At 50.6% G+C, this 19,237-nt stretch overlaps 1 protein-coding gene across 6 annotated transcripts in view; it reads left to right on the forward strand.

Moving 5' to 3' along the window:
• RPS6KA2 (ribosomal protein S6 kinase A2) overlaps positions 1–19,237 on the forward strand; it is a 346,717-nt gene that overhangs the window by 213,996 nt on the left and 113,484 nt on the right. The window contains exon 1 of one of the 6 annotated variants that reach the window (XM_032407497.1): positions 11,280–11,505. The exons of the other annotated variants lie outside the window; for them this stretch is intronic. The gene's annotated coding sequence lies outside the window, so the exon portion shown is untranslated. Of the gene's footprint in view, positions 1–11,279; positions 11,506–19,237 lie in introns of those variants that run through there. 6 annotated transcript variants of the gene reach the window in all.

Raw genomic sequence — 19,237 nt, forward strand, 5'->3', positions numbered from 1 at the left:
CACACCTGCTCCCCGGCCCTCACACCTGCTCCCCGGCCCGCACACGTGCCTGCTCCCCGGCACGTGCCTGCTCCCCGCACACGTGCCTGCTCCCCGGCACGTGCCTGCTCCCCGCACACGTGCCTGCTCCCCGGCCCGCACACGTGGCCTGCTCCCCGGCCGCACCTGCGCCAGACAGTGCTGTCAGCAGAGAGTGGTGGGCATGGTGTCAGAAGGGGCTGAGTCCAGTCTGCCAGGAAGAGTACAGGGTGGAAGGGAAGTCAGAAGGGAGGGAGCAGAAACACGGGGTGCTCATCCAGAGAAAGCCCTGTTGTTGCCTGGACCTCGACAGAATCCTGCAGTTGGGACATGATTTCTCTTCCCTGCCTCCATTCCTCCAAAGAAAACAGGCTTCCTTCTCCTGACGTAAGAGGAAAGAATGTTGTATAAACAGAGACACTTAGAACCAAAATGTTTAGAGCTTTTACCCACACAAACCACCCATGATTTAGTTCATGATGAGCAGATTCCAGGTTGTTTAACCAAAGTCTTGAAGTTCAAAGGGTCATCTGATTCCAAGTTCTCCATCCAGACCTGGCTTCGAGATCACATGAGCTCGGAAAGCCTAGCCTGACTTTCCATTTCTTTGTTGCCTCTGCCTGTCTACATTGTTGAGAATCCGGTCCTAATTTTGCAAACCATTTCATGCATCCATAAGCCTCTCTGCATTGTTCCTGTTAGAGCATACAAGCGTGTGAGAAAATTAAAACGTGGTCCGTCTGCCCCCTTGGCCTTTTGTAGGGACCCCTTCCTCCCACACGGGGCTGAGGAGGAGGTTGGGGATGATCTGCAGCAGCGGGCCGGCGAGGCTGCAGCGGGGGGGGACCAGCAAATAGGGGCCCCGCACTCCATTTTGGCCTGCAATGCCTTCCTCCCCCTTTTCTCTCCCTCTCTCCCTCTCCCTCCTGAGAAGTGTTTTGTTTACTTTCTGCCTGTGAGGTGAATAGTAAGGGGAAATAATAGCAGCAATTATGGTTGTCAAGCGCCCGTGGAAAAGCCGTGCCTCGCTACCGTGGGACATGTCTCTGGGACCGCTCCCGAGCCCATTTACATGGCAACAGAGTGGAACATTTTAATAGAGGAAGACAAACACCATTTGCACAGAAGCTCTGTCTGCGCCACGATGGCAGCGGTTCGATGAGCTGGCCGCGTGCTCCGGACCCACGGAGAGGAGCGGGCAATGGCGCCAAGGACGGGCTGCGCTCAGCGGAGAGCCGAGCGCGCCGTGCTGGACCCCTGCCTCTCCTCCCCTCTCCTGGGGTCCTGCCCCCGTCCCCCGTGGGTATTTCTCGACTCTTTTTGTTTCCTAATTTGAAAGCAGCATTTTGATGGTACTGATTAAATCCAGAGCAAACTAAATGAAAATTTTGGTTTTGCCCTTACCATCTATCAGAGCTTCAGTCGTGCACATTGTCCGATCACTGCAGCTCCTTTCCAAGATCGCCGGCGTTTTCATGAGTTTCCCTGATGTACTGAATCCCTCTGTGCACCATCTCCCCCCTCGTTGTTTTCTCTCCGGGGGACGACAAGTTCTTCCTTCTCTCCCTGCCACTTTTCCCTTTGCCCTGCAGCCCACATGTCCCCCCGCCTCGCTGTACTTCCCAGGTAATGCCGTCCCTTTGGCATCACCTTGCCGGGCCCGGGGCCTGTGCTGGAAGGATCCAGATTGCTCCGTGGTCCCAGCTGCTGGTTTGTAGGTCGGTCTTCTGCACTCTGCCTCCCCTCCATTCGCAGACAGGGCGCCTCCACCTGCTGACGGCCTCCCTCTTCCATGTCGGCCCGAGCTGCGCCTTCCAGAATGGCATGTGTCGCCCTGGCCTTTGAACACTCCACTTCCCTTGGCGTGCCGCCCAGCCCCCATCGCGGCCTCCCTGCCCGGCCTGCCATGGTTCACCCTCTCGCTTCCCGTCCTTCCTCCTCAAGCCCTCACTCCGTCTACTTTCCACCTGCGTATCCTTCCCTCAGTGAACGTAGGCAAGCTCGTGTGCGTCCAGGGTTTTGCTTCACACGTCTGTGTGCTGCCACCCAGCCCTGTCTCGGGCTTCACCCCACACCGCAGGGAGAATTTCCACATTGCCCCAAAGTCTCCCCTTCCTCCTTCACGTCTCAGTCTGTCTGTGAAATGGCCATTTTCCTGGTCAGAGGAAGAATCTGTGTTGGAAATCCTGCACACTCGTCTCCCATACCCAGGCCCAGGTGTGCTCCCCCCTACCATAAAACTGACATCTACCCCCTTCCTTCCTGCCCTCTCTGACCCTCACCTCGTGACATTCCCCACAGCCCGAGACCCCAGCCTGGAGGTTTCTCTGCCTTCCAAACTGTCCTGCACGCCAATTCCAGAGTGGTGTCCCTGGCATCCTGCTCCATTCACAAATTCTAAACCCATCAAAAACCTTTCCCTTCTTGTAAGGTCAGATACTGATTACTTTTCAAGGATTTCTATAGCCAGATCCTGGTCTGTACTTCCAGGCTTATCTTTTTTAAGCATTTTAAAACTGATTGAATAGCATTCCAGTAAATTCTAAGAGGCAGCCCAGCTCTGGAGGTCTCCATCTGTGATTGGCTTGGATTTGTGTGCCTCGTCAGACTGGCCAGTAAGGGGTCCTGTTCACTGATTTGGTGATAATCCATTGAAGGGAATTCCCTCCACTTAGTTGTAAGTTCTTCATCTTCCTTCTTGTGTATCCTTCTCCCTGCCCCTGTCAGTTAGCAGATCACATGGTACAGATGCTTCTCGAGACATTTACATCAGACGGTTCCCAAGAACACAACGTCCTACAAGTGTGGCTCTCACTGTGGTTAGTCAGACAGACAGGTTTTCTGTGCAGTCATTAAGATTACTAGAGGTTACTTATGTCTACAAATGTGTGCCTGCAAATCAATGGCCAAGAAGAGCCAGCTGTGAGTATCCCCCTCCATGTATTTCAGAGTGGGAGAGGGGTCTGCAACACAGTCAGCTGGGGACTGAAGTCCCAGTGGACGGGCCCATCTGTGCGGACCCGGCACACAGCCCGCCTCCCTGGGCGGCTTGCCTGCAGCTGAACCCAAGGTTTCTGGAACGAGGAGAGAGCATCATAGAACTGTAGAGTAAACTGTCCATCTAAGCCCACTTCTTCATGTACTGGTGAGCAAACCCAGACCGAGGACTTTGGCTGAGCTCACAAAAGTCGTCAATCTGAAAGCCGATGCCAGAATCCGATACCCATGGACCGGATTTCTTTCCATTATATTATTTTGCCCCTTTTAGTTTTGCATTTCTTAGTAAATATCGAATAGGAGGAACTCTGGTGTTCTGGATGCTACTCTTAAAACAGAAAGGCAATTTGAAAGTGATACTTTGAAAAAATCCATGTGTCTGAAATAGCAAAGGTTTTTGAATTTTTTTTTACATTTGACAATTTTTTATAAGATTTTTTTGTTTTGATTTCTAAAGTAATACATGTTTATTACTTTACAAAATTATGATGGGAATAAATAAAAGAAAATATAATCTGAAATCTCCTCCTCCAAAGCAACAACTGTCTAATTTCTGGTGTAGCTGCTCTGGTCCTTCCCCATGTATACATATGAGCAGCTGCTAAAAAATTTAATCACTCTGGAAACTGCTTCATAGTCTGCTTTTGTCTCTTACCCGTACATTCTCAGCATTTTTTCTATGTCATTAAATAGCCTACACACTAAAAAGTAATGGCCATACGTCAAAAAAAGTCTTTATTTAATTTTCTTTTTTTTAACATTGAATGCATTTCTATTTTTGTATTATTAAAAGCACTATGATAATCAGTTATGACCATGAATTGCCTGTGCATCTTTAATTTTCTTAGGATGAATTCTGAGCAGTGCAACTCCCTAGGTCAATTGCACCAATAGAACAGTTCTCCACATTTATCACAGGATTTCCTGAGGTTTTTACTTTCCTGTTTCCTCGAAACCCTAATATCCTATTTTATTCCTTGTAGTAATTTCATACATTAAAAATGATAAATTTGCCCTTTCTTAAGTATCAATGAGTTTGAAATTTGTTCATATGCTTATTATTATTCATCAATGTTAATCATCTGTTCCGTTCTTTGCCACTTTTAATTGAGCTGTTTGTCTTTTTCTTACTACTTTGAAAGACCTCTTTACATAGTAAGAATGTCAGCAACTTGCCTTTACAAAAGTTTTTTTAACCAGTTTGTCTTTTTCCTTTTTTTATGGAATGTTTTGATATAGGTAAGTTTCAAATTTTAATGCAGCCAAATTTATAAATCATCCCCCCAGTGACTTCTTCGTTTGCTCTTGTACCTAAATGAGAAAGAGCTTCCTCTCTCTGGGATTCAGAGACGCTCGCCTCTAGTTATGCTGATTACGTGGTAATTTCACACCTAATACTTCATCCCTGTGACTCCAGGTGACTGTGTCATGATTCGGCAGCATCTTTTTTGGAAATAGCTACTTACCCAGAGGTTTAAAAGCTACTTTTTGCCTGTGCTTTTTCCAAGTAGCCTCAGGTTTACTTTGCTTTCTGCTCCGATCTGTTCCGTACTGGTCTGTCCTATTGCGTCTCCTTTTCAATTTGCACTAGTATAGCCTCATTTAAAGTACTTCTCTTCCAAATGCTTAGAGTTATTTTTCAGGATCCAAAAAATACACTTTGGGCTGTGATCGGAATTAACATGAACCCATCCATTATTTAGGCAAATGAGCCGGGAAGGCCCCCTGCATTCTCCTGAGCCCCGCCCTCCGTCTGTCTCTGCGCGCTGGCGGCCGTGCACCTCCCGTCTGACTGATTGTGCAGGACTTTCTCATACGGCCTGTATGAGCGATCAGCTCAGATTCTGAATGCCTAAAATATCTTTGTTTTGCCCTCTTGTGTGATTAATATTGCAGCTAGATGTTGACTTGGAGGCTCAAATTCTTCCCCTCAAGATGTCGTGCAGATGCTGTTTTTGTTCTCCGATATGTAACGATCCTTTGTTATCGGCTCATATTTATGAATAAATGAGTATCATTAGGCTCGGGTGCTGCTACGGTCTGCCCTCTCAACAAACCCATGCTTTAAGGGAGGACGTGTCCCAGGGCAGTGTTGCTGTAGAATGCAAGGCCAGGCAGCAGGTGGGTGGGGGCTCCCCAGGTAGCCAGGTGGGGATGTCTCCTTCCCTTGAAGGCAGGTGCTTCGGTGCAGTCCCCTCCTCCTGGGCCGCCGGCCTGCCTTCCCTCGCTCCCTCCTCCTTCCCTTTCTGTGCTTCTCTCTGCTCCAGATCTGACAGAGGAGAGGACACTGCACCAAGTTGATTCCCCCCTCGTGTATCGGGCATTAGAGGGGAGTGTTCAGAACCATTGACTCTGGATCCTGGTTCAGATTCGAGCTCCTCACTTACAATAGCTTACTTCAGTTCCTTTGCATACGTAAGATGGACAAACAGCCTCATTCATAGGGTTGGGCTCATTGGTTAGTGCGTGTGAAGCCGGGGCGTGGGGCCGGGCGCAGCGCAGGCCTGCCGGGCATCAGCCCGCACACCACCCCCCTTCTTCCCTGGGGAGCACTTTTCTAGTCTTCGTGGGAGGCCACACCCAGCTCTTCCAAGTGCCCCTGCTTATCAACCACCCTGTTGCTCTCCGCGCGGCCCGCACCCGCTCCTCACAACCGGCGACCCCCGTCCTTGGGGACAGCTCTCTTCGTGCTGATGGTGACAGCCACTTCCCCAACCGGCCGCTTCCGTCTCTTCTCCACCTTGCAGGATTTCGGCAAACTTTCCTGTCCTCGCCACATCCTGGCTGCTTGTGAGGCAAGGGGGTGGGGTCGTTGTTTGTTTATTAAGCAAATCTTCGTTGTTTCCTCTGCTCTCTGAGCTCAGAGCTATTTCTGGATCACAGGTGCCGTCTGTCCCTTGCAGGTACCAAAGATTCATCTGGCCTTGGGGCTCAGCTCACTTTGTGTCTGGTTGTTGTTATGGTGCTTTGTGGCACTAACTGTCCGTACGATGCAGACGGACCCAGCAGTGGTCACGACGGGTCACCGTGGGTGCTGGTGTCCTGCGGACGGTTAGTGATGGCCAGTGTTGGCATCACACTGGCTTAGCGTCCCGTGGCTGCCGTACCCAGCTACCGCACGCCCGGGGCTTACATGACAGAAATCTGCGCCCTCTCGGTCTGGAGGCCGGAAGTCTCGCATCTCGGGGTCCGCAAGGCTGTGCTCTCCTCAGAGCCCCTGGGGGACGGTCCTTCCTCGCCCCCTCCGGCTGCCAGGGGCTCCAGCCTTTCCTGAGCTCGTTCCCTCCGGCCTCGGCCCCCATCCTCATGGGGCACCGTCCCCTGGATGCTGTCTTCACATGGCCTTCTTACAAGGACACCAGCAAATTGGACGGGGGCCACCCTCCTACAGTCTGACCTCATCTTCACGGATTACATTTGCAATGACCCCATTTCCAAAGAAGCTTTGCCCCACGTCTTGACATCGCTCAGATAGGCCTCCGGCACTCTGTGGACGGAGAAGTTGCGCTTGGTGTCTCTGTGAAGCCCTTGACACGGGCTTTCCGTCCGCTGCCTCCATGTATTCAAGATTAATAATGGTCGGTCGTGGGTGCTCCGTGCCCTGGAATAGGGTCTTCTCTTTCCCAAATCTGAGGGAGTTTGAGGTCACACGTAGGGATCTGTCAACTAATCTTAAATCGACGGTTTTTTCTGCCGGATACCCTCATGGCTCTCATTCCTACCAGTGCCCGGGAGGTCCCTGCCCCTCCAAGCCCGCTGACATGGAAGCTCGTAACGTACTCTTCTGATCTGACTTCCCACTCTTCCCAAGTGTTACACAAAAAGCAAAAACAAACAAAACAATAGCAGAGAAAAGAAGCCTGCTTGAGTCAGAAAGACTTGGTGTTTGCTGTCCGAAGGGTGCTTGCCAACTCCAGCCCGTGTCCGCGGCCTGAGCCGCCTTGCCCACCTTGGACGCCCTCTCGCCACCGCAATCTTTGAATTCCCCAAGCTGCCCCGCTGTGTCCTGGAAGCGTGCCCTCCTCAAGGCGGCCCCACCCCTGCCCTGACCTCTGTGGGTCTCATTGTCCCTGCGTCCCACACTGCGTGTCCCAGGCCCGGGGCGTCTTGTTTGGGGTCTATGATCTCATCTCTCGGTTAGACTACAAGATTCTCGCCATTCTCTTCACATTAGGACAGCCGAGTGTATACCGTATACAAACTAAGGGAGTTCAACATTTTGAAAATGTTTCCAACGGATACGATTTGCGTGGGCGTAAACGGTCCGGGAAGGTCCTTCTGAGACCGCCATCACGTGCTTTGCCCTAAGGAAGAGATGCTGGGGACGTGAGTGACATGTCCCTCACACACAGCACTCCCTTTCTGCGAAGCCAGGATTAAAAGCTCTAACTCCAGTTTCCAGTCTCTTCATGTACCTTTCGGCACTTACGGTCCATGCCTTAAAAAAAAAAAAAAATAAGCATAAAACAAAATACTAAGGACAGAATGGCATTGCTCGTGCAGCTTTCCCATAAAACCTGAGTCACTTCAACTGATTTCGAGAGCGAAGGCTCAGCCCCCGTGTGAGGAAGAGCGTGGATCTGTACCCACTCCCAGAGGCGGCTGAGTTTTCGATTCCAGCGCAAATCGGTACTGGTAATAATTTAGGACACGTGTTCACAGAACCACAGGCTCCTGCCGCCCTTGCTTCTCCTTTCTGCGTGTGCGGAGCGCAGGCGGGCCGGGGAGTGCGGAGGCCTGGGCTGCGCGCCGCTCCTTGGGAGATGTCGAGCGGATTTCTTTCCACACTGGCTGTTAAACATAACGGACTTCTGCCGGTGGCGGGAGGCGACTGGCCCCACGGCCGGGATTCTCACTGTAGTCTGACCATCTGTTTCCAGAGAGCCTGGGCTGGTTTTGTTTTGTTTTGTTTTTTTAAGCGCCTAGCTTCTGAAAGAGTGGTGACAACTCGAGATCCCGGGAGGTACGTTACTAATTTCGGCTATGATTCATCAAAGGCTTAGAGCTTTTTTCCTCTTGTTCCGCAGAGGGCCCACTCCCTGGCCACCCACCACCTAGATTCCCTGAACCACCCACACCTCCCCCTCCCAGCTTGGAAACAGGCCTGAGAAAGCCATTGTACTCCTTTCCCAGTGGCTCGAACCAGCCGGCCAGCAGTCACCCTGCGATTCTGTAGAAACCCAGCAGTCACGTTGACAGGGAACCAAGCACATTTCCCAGCCCCGGGCTGAATGTGCAGCCCCATTCTTATCAGGACGTGGTGCCTCTCCTGCCCTCCCAGGGCCTGGGCCCCCATCACTAGGGCTGCAGTGGAAAGCACAGGCTCCGGGCTACTCCTCAATCACCCCGGCAGCCAAGTCCCACAGTTGTGGGATGGAGATCTCAGGATCCCGGCTGCCGGTGACGGGTTTTCTGTAGGAATATGAATTACAGGCATACAGAGCTGCAGATCCCCAGATGGAAACCCGCTCGCATGCTAAAGAAGCAGGGCAGCCTGTCTGGATGAGAGGAAGGAGACAAGTAGAACTTCCCTGGAGCTGAGCGTCTCAGCCACGTGCGGGGTCCAGGGCTCCCAGCCTCTGCAGAGGGGCCAGCGAGGGGAGTCCTCTGAGACCCGGGCTTCCAGGAGTGAGGAGCCCTGGCCAGCCTCGCGCCTGACGAGCCCGTGCACCGCCCAGCACCGCAGCGCCCTGCTCTTCCTGCCCTCATTTCCTGAGCAGCTGCCACGTGGCAGGCCTTATAAATGGCGCTTTGAGTATTTCTTTAAAACTTATTTTTTTTACCTAATCCTCAAAACTGTCTTACTGTAAATATTATCGTCTACATTGTCTTGGCGAGGAGGAAAGTTCGGGGGAGGCTAGCCAGCTTACTCAAGTTCCCATGGCCGGTAAATGGTAGGGGTGAAGGAGTTTAGCTCAGACCATGTGATCTGAAGACTAGGTTTTCTCCAGAGTGGAAACGGCCCCAGGTCCTGGTCTCGGTGCCCTGGGTGGGGGCAGGGAAGGTGGTGCACACACGTGTGTACACACACGTGCTATTTCCCTAAGGAGACTTGGCTGCTTCCCCTCCGAATGTGGAGCCGACTTTTTGGAGGTCTCCGTCCCTCACCCCAAACGCAGCCTCGGCAGGGAGCACGAGTGGCTGGTGCTGGGACCTGCCTTTTCCAATGGGGGCATCTGGGCACTTCAGATCTCCACTTAGGGTTTCAACTGGAGAGCAGAATGAAAGTCTCTCCTGTTTCATTAGAAGTCCAGATTGAGTTCATGGGACTAACAATTCTCTAACCACCATGAATGAGCAGCGCGTCGGCAGGCAGAGGGTCTCCCCCTCTCGCTCCTAGGGACACTCGCACAGCAGGGAGTGGGCTCTTCCCAGCATTGCCGCATTTGTGAGGAGTACCAACACGACACCGCCATTCAAGGCAAGAGGAAGTCGGGGGATTAAAAATTCCGGTACGACCAAACCTCCGGTTTTAACGTCTCAAGATTGATTGGTTCAGAAATTCAGGCCCTCCCTCTTTTTTTTTTTTTTTTTTTTTAAAGATTTTATTTATTTATTTGACAGAGAGACGTAGCGAGAGAGGGAACACAAGCAGAGGGGAGAAGCAGGATTCCGGCTGAGCAGGGAGCCCGATGCGGGGCTCGATCCCAGAAATCTGGGATCGTGACCTGAGCCGAAGGCAGACACTTAACAACTGAGCCACTCAGGTGCCCCCAGGCCCTCCATCTTACATATTATGTTTATTTATGATGACTTGATTTCTTCATCTCTTACTACAGAGGCACAAACTTTTCCAAGGAGGACATTATATTACTGTGTCAGATATTCAGGAATAATATTAATAATAATGTTTATTATGACAGTAACGTGTGGAGGGTCCCTCTTCCCCGAGCCGGCAGAATGAGTGCTGTGCGTGTGTTAGTTCCTTCCCTTCTCACAGTAACCAGCTAAAGCAGGGTCTCCCATTGTGCAAAGGGCAGAATGAAGTTAAGTAAGCTGCCTGATGTCAGAGTTGGAGTGGATTTTGGAGAAGCATTTCCCTTGCAAAAGCAGATAGGACCCTCCAGCTTGTGTTCACTGCTTCTTCAGGGGCTCTGCCCCGCCCCAAGCAGCATTCAGGCTTTGGGGTCAGGCTGACCCACTGTCTCCCAGCACAGAGAAACGGGGGCTCCGGACCTTGTTGGTACTTTAGTGCAGTGAGCTTGAGAAAGCAAAATTCATTTCTTGCTCCAGGATCTGTCTAATGTCACTGTTCCCGGCCAGAGGCCAGTTTTTTTCCCCATAGTGAGCTGGGCTCCGGGTTGCACCAGCCCCAGGGCCTGGACACCCCTGCACTCCCCATGCAGGGGGAGAGCCTGAAGAAGGGGGCAGCTGCTGCCTCAAGGTACACCACTGCTCTCCTTCCGTTGGCCGGACCCAGTCAATGACCACACCCTGCCACAAGGGATGCTGGGAAATGTAGTCCAGGCTGGGAGGCACTCCCCACCCCACTGTGGCCAGGGAAGGATTTCTGTTCACGGTGGTACTAAGGGAATTCGACTCCATGTGTAACTGATTTACATCAAATCTGACATTACTTCAGAATAAACCTTGGTAATTCTATGGAGTAGTCCGTAGGCCTTATTAAAAAAACCTTTCGATAGCATCACTGTTTCTCTTTAACGTTAGAAAATCAGCCTGGGCAGTTGCACACAGTTATAAATAAATTTCAGAATTAGGCTCTGTGCTTAGATTGACAGCCAGACGTGATGCAGACCTATAACTAGTCCACCCAGATAGGTGAGCAGTGCTCAACTCCTCACTCTCCAAAGGAAAACGTCCTAAGAAGCTGAAGGGAATGACATCGGGGTGGGGGGTCTTCACTTCCAGGCCCCCGGGTCTCACTGCCTTCTCCCTGCCGCCAGTGCTATATGCACTTTATCTATTTCAGGACACTCCAGGGGGACAGAAAAATGTGTTCCTTATGATCTTCTTGCAGAGCCTCAGCTCACAGCCCCACACGGTTGCAGACATTTGTCGGCGTGCTTGCACCTGGCGCTCAGAAGCCGGCAGGTTCTCCCACGTCAGTTGCCATAGTAGAGATCTGCCACAAGTTCCTAAGCCACTGGGATGCGCCACCCCCTCCAATGGTCCTAAAATAGCCCCAGATCCAGTGTGTGTAGTCACTGTTGTTCACCTAAGCCCCGAGTCCCCCCACACGTTTCCAGGTTTCTGTACCAATATCACATTTCAAATAGATTGTTCATGATCTGCTCAGTGGGACATGAATCCTACTGGAATAATTTCTGTGTTCACAGCTCCTCAAAGAATTTATTTATTGAAAACTTGGCACGGCAGCATAGCTCTCTCGTCTCGTTTAAATTTTCAGTCGGAATATTATAAAGTAAGATGGATCACGCTCAGATATGGAGATGGACAAATGGGTACACTCTAGGACACCGCGTGTCAGTCACACGCTGGAGGTCTGTGTAACATCCACGGATCGCCCAGGTATGTTTCGCTTACGGACCGTATTTCATGGCACAACTCTATAACCTGGCCATAAAATAGATTTTAAGATGTAAATTTTTATTGGCCCTTAATTGGAGTGTCTCTGTCACCACTGGGTGAACTTAAGCAAGTACTATAAATAAAACTAAAGTATTGACCGCCTTTCATGGAATAGAACCTGTACATTTACGAAAGCAAAAAGCTGTAGAAAAATATGAGGACGAGCAAATTTGCACATTTCTTCTTGAACATATTCATTCATCGCTTTGCACGGTGCTGTCTGGGTAGAGAGGAGCCTGACAGAAACATCCGCGGCCGCCCAGGGAAGGAAGCCCAGAATCTTGTGATATTTGTTGCCTCTTTTAGCTATCAGAGCTTTTAATAAGCATCCCAAAGGAATGTGATGGGTTCAGCTTAGGTGTTTTGGGGTGGGTTTTTTTGGACATGTTGTCACATGCAAATGTCTCTCAGGGGTTGGGTTGCTCTGTTGCCCCGTCTGGGTGGTGGAGGGAGCCTAGGCTTGCCTGAGCGTCCACACTGCCCCAGCCTTTGCTAAGAAAACTGTGCAGGACACTCGAGACTTTCGTAACCAACTTCTAACAACCGGTGTTCCCCTCTGTGCTCTTAAAGTTGTGCAAGGATCGTGAGATGTGTAGTCACTAAGATATACAGGGGACCAAGTGGAGGGAGTCATTTTCCAAGGTCAGAGGTGACAGTGTGTCAGTCTTGCCAGGATGTGGGCGTGTGGACCGTGGGGACGGACGCTGGATGTCAGGCCCGCAGATGAGGGCCGGGTGCTGTCTAGACAAACATGATTTTAGTGCTTTTAGCCCCCAAAGAGCAATTCGGTAGTTTCCAGGAACTCATTATGTGTAACATAAACATGAAACTTTGAAGAGCATGCAAATTTAGAATAAAACTTATCAAATTGCTTTATCTTAATTAGAATTGATGTTGAAACAACCATTTTGTTTTTCCAAGTTAAGTGTGTGTATATATATATATGCTTTAATTCTGTTTTCCCCACATGATTTTTTAATGAATAAAAGAAGTCAACAATCAGGGACGCCTGGGTGGCTCAGTTGGTTAAGCATCTGTCTTTGACTCAGATCATGATCCCAGGGTTCTGGGATTGAGTCCCACTTTGGGCTCCTTGTTCAGCGGGGAGTCTGCTTCTCCCTCTGCCACTCCCTCTGCTTGTGCTCTCTCTTTCTCTCTCTCTCTGACAAATAAATAAATCTTAAAAAAAAAAAGTCAACAATCAGATTAAGGGAAGTTAAATGAATTTCAAAGTAAGAGAAAACACAGAGAATAAAAATATACTGAGGTAGGGATGCCTGGTGCCTCAGTTGGTTAAGTGTCTGCCTTCGGCTCAGGTCATGATCTCAGGGTCCTGGGATTGAGCCCTGCATCGGGCGCCCTGCTCAGCGGGGAGTCTGCTTCTCCCTCTCCCTCTGTGTGCTCTCTCTCTCAAATCAATCAATCAATCAATCAATCTTTTAAAAAAATGTACTGAGGTATTTTTCCTAAACCTTCAAATTGTTATTCACGCCAAATTACAAAAAAAAATTTAAGTTTTAAAACCAGCTTATTATGACATTGCTGTATTTTATGGCTTTTCCTATTATTCAAGAGGTGTTTTTCCTCCTCTGTAACTTGGATGCATAACGGCATCCCTTACATAAGAGCCTCTAAAAGGTTTTCTCAAATATTCCAGCTTTCGCAATCAAGATGGAAATCACATGAAATGTTTTTAATAATGGAAATTTTATTACCTTCTGTGTATTTTTTGGCACCATTTTCCATAGAGAATATAAATGCCTTTCACATTTTGTATGTGTTTATGTTACGCAATGAATTTGGTAAAAATAAATTGCATACTACAAAACTTGTGATAAAAAAATAACTCCCACAGATCCATAGAAGTCGTGAAATACATTTTGTTCCGGGGAGAGGACTGCGTCCGTGTCGACGCCCGCTTGGCGAGGGCACCGGTGCCACGCTGCTGGACCCGTCCGCACGATGGCTTAGAGGATGGTGGCTTCAAAGCCTTTCACTCTCCCTACAAGTTTGGTTTCATTGAACAAAGTCTGCACCCCCAGAAGCCAACCCAACAGATCCACATAACCGTTCATGGCTCTGAACGTGCATCCACCTGCTCTGGGCTGCCCCTGCTCAGCCCAGATTCAGGTCACAATTTCTAGGGGCTTTTCAAATCTAAACTCGTGTGCTTCTGAGCACAAGTGAGCCTACTTCAAATAGAAAGGAAGAGTTCACAGTGACGTCCCCGGCCCCCCACCATCGAGAAGCCGACCTCAGCTGTGGCTGGACGTCTGCTCTGTCTGTGTGGGGATGACTGAATCCCACCTTGGGGGCGGTGAGAAATGCGCCTCCTCCTCGGGGGATGCGACCATCTGGGGCAGAGTCTGGGTGGAAATAGGCCTGGAGGTCACAGAGGCCTGGGGGCACATCGGCTGGGGCACACAGGGAGGGCAAAGATGTGTAATGAGAAAAGGAGAGAACTTCAAATGTCCATTGGTATTTGAGCGGATGTTCAAGTAGAGAATTTAGGCAGTGTGTACACCCAGGTAAGGCTGCTTTCATCGCTGTGAAGGTTTGCTGTCCCCAGCAGACGTGACATCCAGTCCTTGCCCAGTCCTGGGGGGCCGGGGGCATCGGGACAGGGAGCACACGGGTGTTCCGGCATCCCGGGTGGAAGGCACCCGCCGCCGAGCGTGCCTTGACCCCAGCCGTCTCCCTGGGCGGGAAATCGCTGGGGAACAGCGGCTGGAGAGTGGGGGAAGAGCCGGCCCCTGGAGGGGAAGACAAAGCAAATCACATAAGCCGTCACAGTCCAAAGTTTAACTTCACTGTTTCATATTTTCAAATCTTCCCTCCGGCGCCTGGGTTCGCGTCTGCGCTCCGGCCGGCGGTACCTGTTGCTGCCGGAGCCCGTTCTCAGCACCCAGCGATGCTGGTACGGAGGCGGCGGGGTGCACGGCGGGTGTTCAAGGACCTGCTCCGTCTTGATTTGTTAGCTTGAAATCATTCCTATCTGTCGGGGAAAACAGGAGCCCCGCGGAGCTCCTCCTGCTCATTCCCAGGGTTTTACTAAGACTGTTATATTTTCAGGTAATAAAAGTTTTATTTTTATAAGGTCTACTATTCCGATATTTTGCTCCTTCAGAAAGTCCTGCTTCTCAAGCCGCCCGATGACTTATCATGGTTTTCCGGTAGTTCTTTGTGCGGTTCCTGTTTCCATTTCACCCTGGTAGCTGTAGAAAGTTACGAGCACTGCGCTTCTGCACTCAGCCCTGGCAGGTGTAGCAGGGAGGGAGTGAGGACTCAGGTTCTACCTGCCCAGGTCACCCGCCCAGGTAGCAGAGGCCCGGAACAACCTGTCACCTTGCCTAAGGGTTTCTGGACTGCAGTGACTTGAAATGGTTTTATTTGGACTTTATTAGAACTGAAAACCTTTTGCCTTTGAATTCTTTAAGATTTTTTAAAAAATTCTTTTTTAATTTTATTTCAAAATTGGGAAAATCCCAGACTGCTTCCCTACCCAGCTTGTTGAGTCTTTTTTTTTTTTTTTTTAAGATTTTATTTATTTATTTGTGAGAGAGAGAATGAGAGACAGAGAGCACGAGCAGGGGGAGGGGCAGAGGGAGAAGCAGGCTCCCCGCTGAGCAGGGAGCCCGATGCGGGACTTGATCCCGGGACCCCAGGATCATGACCTGAGCCGAAGGCAGTCGCTTCACCGACTGAGCCCCCCAGGCGCCCCCGGCTTGTTGCTTCTGGTTGGACCCACCCGTGCAGGCTCTGCGAGAGAACTTCAGTGTTTACCGTAAGGACCAGGGGTCTCAGGAAGCCACTAGACCAGGTCAGTCAGCAGCCACGGTGTCCATGCGACAAAGCCGCGTGGGCTTTGCAGAGCGCAGCTCACTCTGGCTCAGCCAACCACACAGGCGACGCAGGGGCTCATGCAGCGGGGGCACCCGGAACACCTTCCCTGCAGGCATTTTATTCCCGGGTTTTCTGTTGTCCCACATTTAAGCGGGGAGCAGTGTGCGTCTCTGCAGCGGGGCGCTGCCTGCCCTACGCCGCCCCGAAGCAGAGCAGAGGGCACGGGCCAGCCTGTCACTCTCCTCCTCAGCGGCCCCTCCGTGTCCTCGAGGCTGCAGACTGGCGTTCTCCCCGCATACACAGACCGTGCAGTTCAAAAGGAAGAAAGCGGAGTCAGGTGGCGCCCATCCAGCGCACAGGGACTCCCATAAAAGGCCATGAGCAGCTGGGCTTTGCAGGATGGCCTTGTGTCGGGAATGGACTCTGTGTCTGGGGCCGCCCACGCCCAGCGGAGGGAGGGACATTTCCTCGCGTTCCTGGCACGCCAGCTGTGCCTGGGAAATGGAGGGGCTCTGCCCACAGAGGTGGCCTGTCCCTTCCCGCCACCTCCATGGCCTCCGTCCTCCGACCCCGAGTGGACTCTCTTCCCCTGTTCCCTCCTCGAGGGGGGCAGCGGCAAGACCCAAGGATGCGATCTGAGGGGCAGCGGGGACGTGGGAGCTCTGGTCTGGCACCCGTTGTGACAGTGGGGTACCCCAGGGTGAGCTCCGCCGCCCCCAGAACTTGGGGACGGCAGGGACAGGAGCCCGCAGGTCCCTGCTCACACCGTGCGTCCCCTGCACGAACCCGCCCAGCGGTACGAGGGGCCGGGCTGCGAGCCAGGGCGGGAGCTGTTTCACGCGTGATCCGTGAGGATCGCTCAGAACCCCCAGAGCCCTGCCTGTCCCCCCCACTTGTGCGTCTCTGTGCTAGCTGTCGGAAGTGCCCCCTCCCCGCACGCTCAGGATGGGGGGCAGGTGACAGCACCAGCCATCCCTTTGCTGGGGCAGCGTTGCCCCTCACATCGATAATATTCAAATTAAGTCCTGCTTCGTAACATTTGGGATCTTTTCTTAATATAAAGTTAGTAACTGTATATGCTGATGTCAGAAATTTGAAATACTTCGCTTCTCTTCACCCATATTTGGTAACTACTAGGGGGAAGACACGACACCAGAATGCAGACGACTGTCAGGACAGCTAGAAACCCTCCTACATCCCACCACTCACATCTAAGTATTCAGTACTGGGGGACATTTTCATCCTTCCTGAATTTGTTATAAGTCTGAACATAAAGTTTTGCATCCTTAAGAAAACCGGAATATTACAGTGTAAGTGTACTCGCTCGACATCAAGGATCATCGCGAATGAATTTTCTTTTACATAGAACATCTACTGGCTGTCTTCAGTTTGCCCAAACAGTGCAGAGTAGTTAGGGGTCTTTTTCTTAATGGTTTGCACCATAAATAATGCTATGACGGCATCCTTACACACAAATATCTGAGTATTTCCAAAAATCCTGAAAGCGAAGTCCGTTGTTTCTAGATAAGGGTTCTGGTGCAGAGGCGCCCAGGGGCCCTCCAGGGTGCGTGCGAACATGCGCACCCCGCGTGCCCAGCAGGCGGCCACCACACTTCAGTTGGGCAAACACGGGATATTTTTATTTTCAGCATCTCGGCTAGACAGAGAGACAAGAAAGGTGTCTCCTCTGTTCAATTTTATGTCCGTGATCGCTGGTGAGACTACTTTAAAAAGTACATTTGTTGGATTTTTAAATTCCTCGTGTGCAGACTGTCACTCAGTCTACGGAGTACCCTTTTCTTTGAGAGCCAACACACACACACGCAAACACACACACTATTGCTTTGGTTCCAAATATTTTCCCAGCTTGTCACTAGCCTTTCAGCGTTGTTTATGAGCTTTTAGAATTTTTTACGTGGTTAAATATTTGTCTTTTTGCTCTGCCATTGCTTTTAGACTTCCTTCTTCCCTCATCTGCAAACAGCGATGTCTTTGCTTCTGTTTTCCCTAATTTTTCATACTGAGTGTCAGTGTATGTGTGCATTCAGCACTAGACTATCTGGAAGGTGTCAGCTGGAGGTGGGCTGGCCTAACGCCACCGGATGCCGGCTCCTTCCTGTGGATTCAGCTCCTACGTACTCGGGGGTGGGGGGGTCCGCGGGGGTCCCTGGGGCCTCGGTCCTGCCCCGTCAGCCCAGCATTGGCTGTCTGCCCCATGCTCTTGTCACTGCTGCAGACTTACCATACAGTTTAGTAACCCGGAAGGCAAACCGCCCTGCCCCGCGCCCGGAATGCTTTTTATTTTCCCCAGATTTTTATGGGATTCATTATTATTTCATCTGTAGTTTAGATAAATTTGTCATTTTTAAATCCCTACCGAAGCCTCTTATAATTTGGATTCAAACTAGGTTAAACATCCATTACATGGGAAAGAATGAGCAATATGCAGTATTACCAGCTTGTCTTTATACTCACTCAGATGGACGTTGTGTCTCAGTCTACTAGCTAAATACCCTGTCGTTGTTATTTTTAATATTTTATTGCTCTTTTGAATGTTATCTGGCTTCCCCGTTGCATCCATTCTCTTGTTAATTTTGATTTATAAGCATGAATTGTGTGTTTTGTTTTGCATCCGAACCCTCTATCATTAAATCGAATATATTTATTTTGGTTGATGTTCTCAGTATGCTAAATATACACACATACAGCCTCCCAGCTACATTTGTAGTTCTGATTTCTATTTCTGTGCTCATTGCATTTTCTAGACGTTCCAGGGGAGTATTAAGTAGTGATAGTAATTATGTGCATCTTCGTAAGTTCTGTAGTTTGGGGGGATTTTTGTTTTTGTTTTTGCAGATGGAATACAAGAAACAAAAATTAAAGCATCGTCACTGGTGACATTAATTTCTAACAGTGGAAGAGGTATAGATGTCGTGTAGGCAGACAGAAGGCAACTGAGACCAGATTGAATGACCCTCTTATCCCCTTATCGAAGGGACAGTGACTGCCCGTACTGAAAATTCCCACAGCCGCTGTCCCCCGGGGCTTCAGAGTCTTTGCAGGGAGCGTCGCTTGGGGCAGAGACCAGGTCAACCCCCGGTTGTGTCCCTCGGAATTAGCCCAGCACAGAGCAAAGGTGTCAAGTAGGTGTTAAATGAACAGAGCTCAGGGACGCCTGAGTGGCTCAGTCGTTAAGCATCTGCCTTCGGCTCAGGTCATGATCCCAGTGTCCTGGGATCGAGCCCCGCATCGGGCTCCCTGCTCGGCGGGATCCCTGCTTCTCCCTCTCCCACTCCCCTGGCTTGTGTTCCCTCTCTCGCTGTGTCTCTCTCTTTCAAATAAATAAATAAAATCTTTTAAAAAAAAATGAACAGAATGCAGAGGCTCAGGCTGCGTAGTGGGAACATGACGTCAGGTCATCCGGTCACTGAGCACCTCTTCCTTACGCCTACATGTGATTTCCTGAACTTTCTTCCAAGGGATAACTGTCTAACCAATACTTGTATCATGAGCTTCGGGACCCCCAAAGTTAAGAAAAATGTGGAAGTCTCGTCTGTGAATCCCGTCATTCTGGCTGCATCGTTACTCGGCAAAAGTACAGACAGGACTTTCCTCCAGGGATGGCAGAACTCAGACATAAGCAGCCTCTCTCACCCAGCAGCTGTGTGGGACGAAGCAAAGATGCTTTTCAAGGAACTCGCACCGCCTCGTGCTGGGGAGATGTGTCGTTTCCAAGGGGATGTCTCTTCGGGGACATTTTACCAGTCCTTCCTTTCTCGGATCACAGCAGACGACCCGTGTCACCCCAGCGAGTGACAGAAAGGCCGAC

Source organism: Phoca vitulina, unplaced genomic scaffold (assembly GCF_004348235.1).
Source record: "Phoca vitulina isolate PV1807 unplaced genomic scaffold, GSC_HSeal_1.0 scaffold9, whole genome shotgun sequence".
Classification (NCBI taxonomy): domain Eukaryota; kingdom Metazoa; phylum Chordata; class Mammalia; order Carnivora; family Phocidae; genus Phoca; species Phoca vitulina.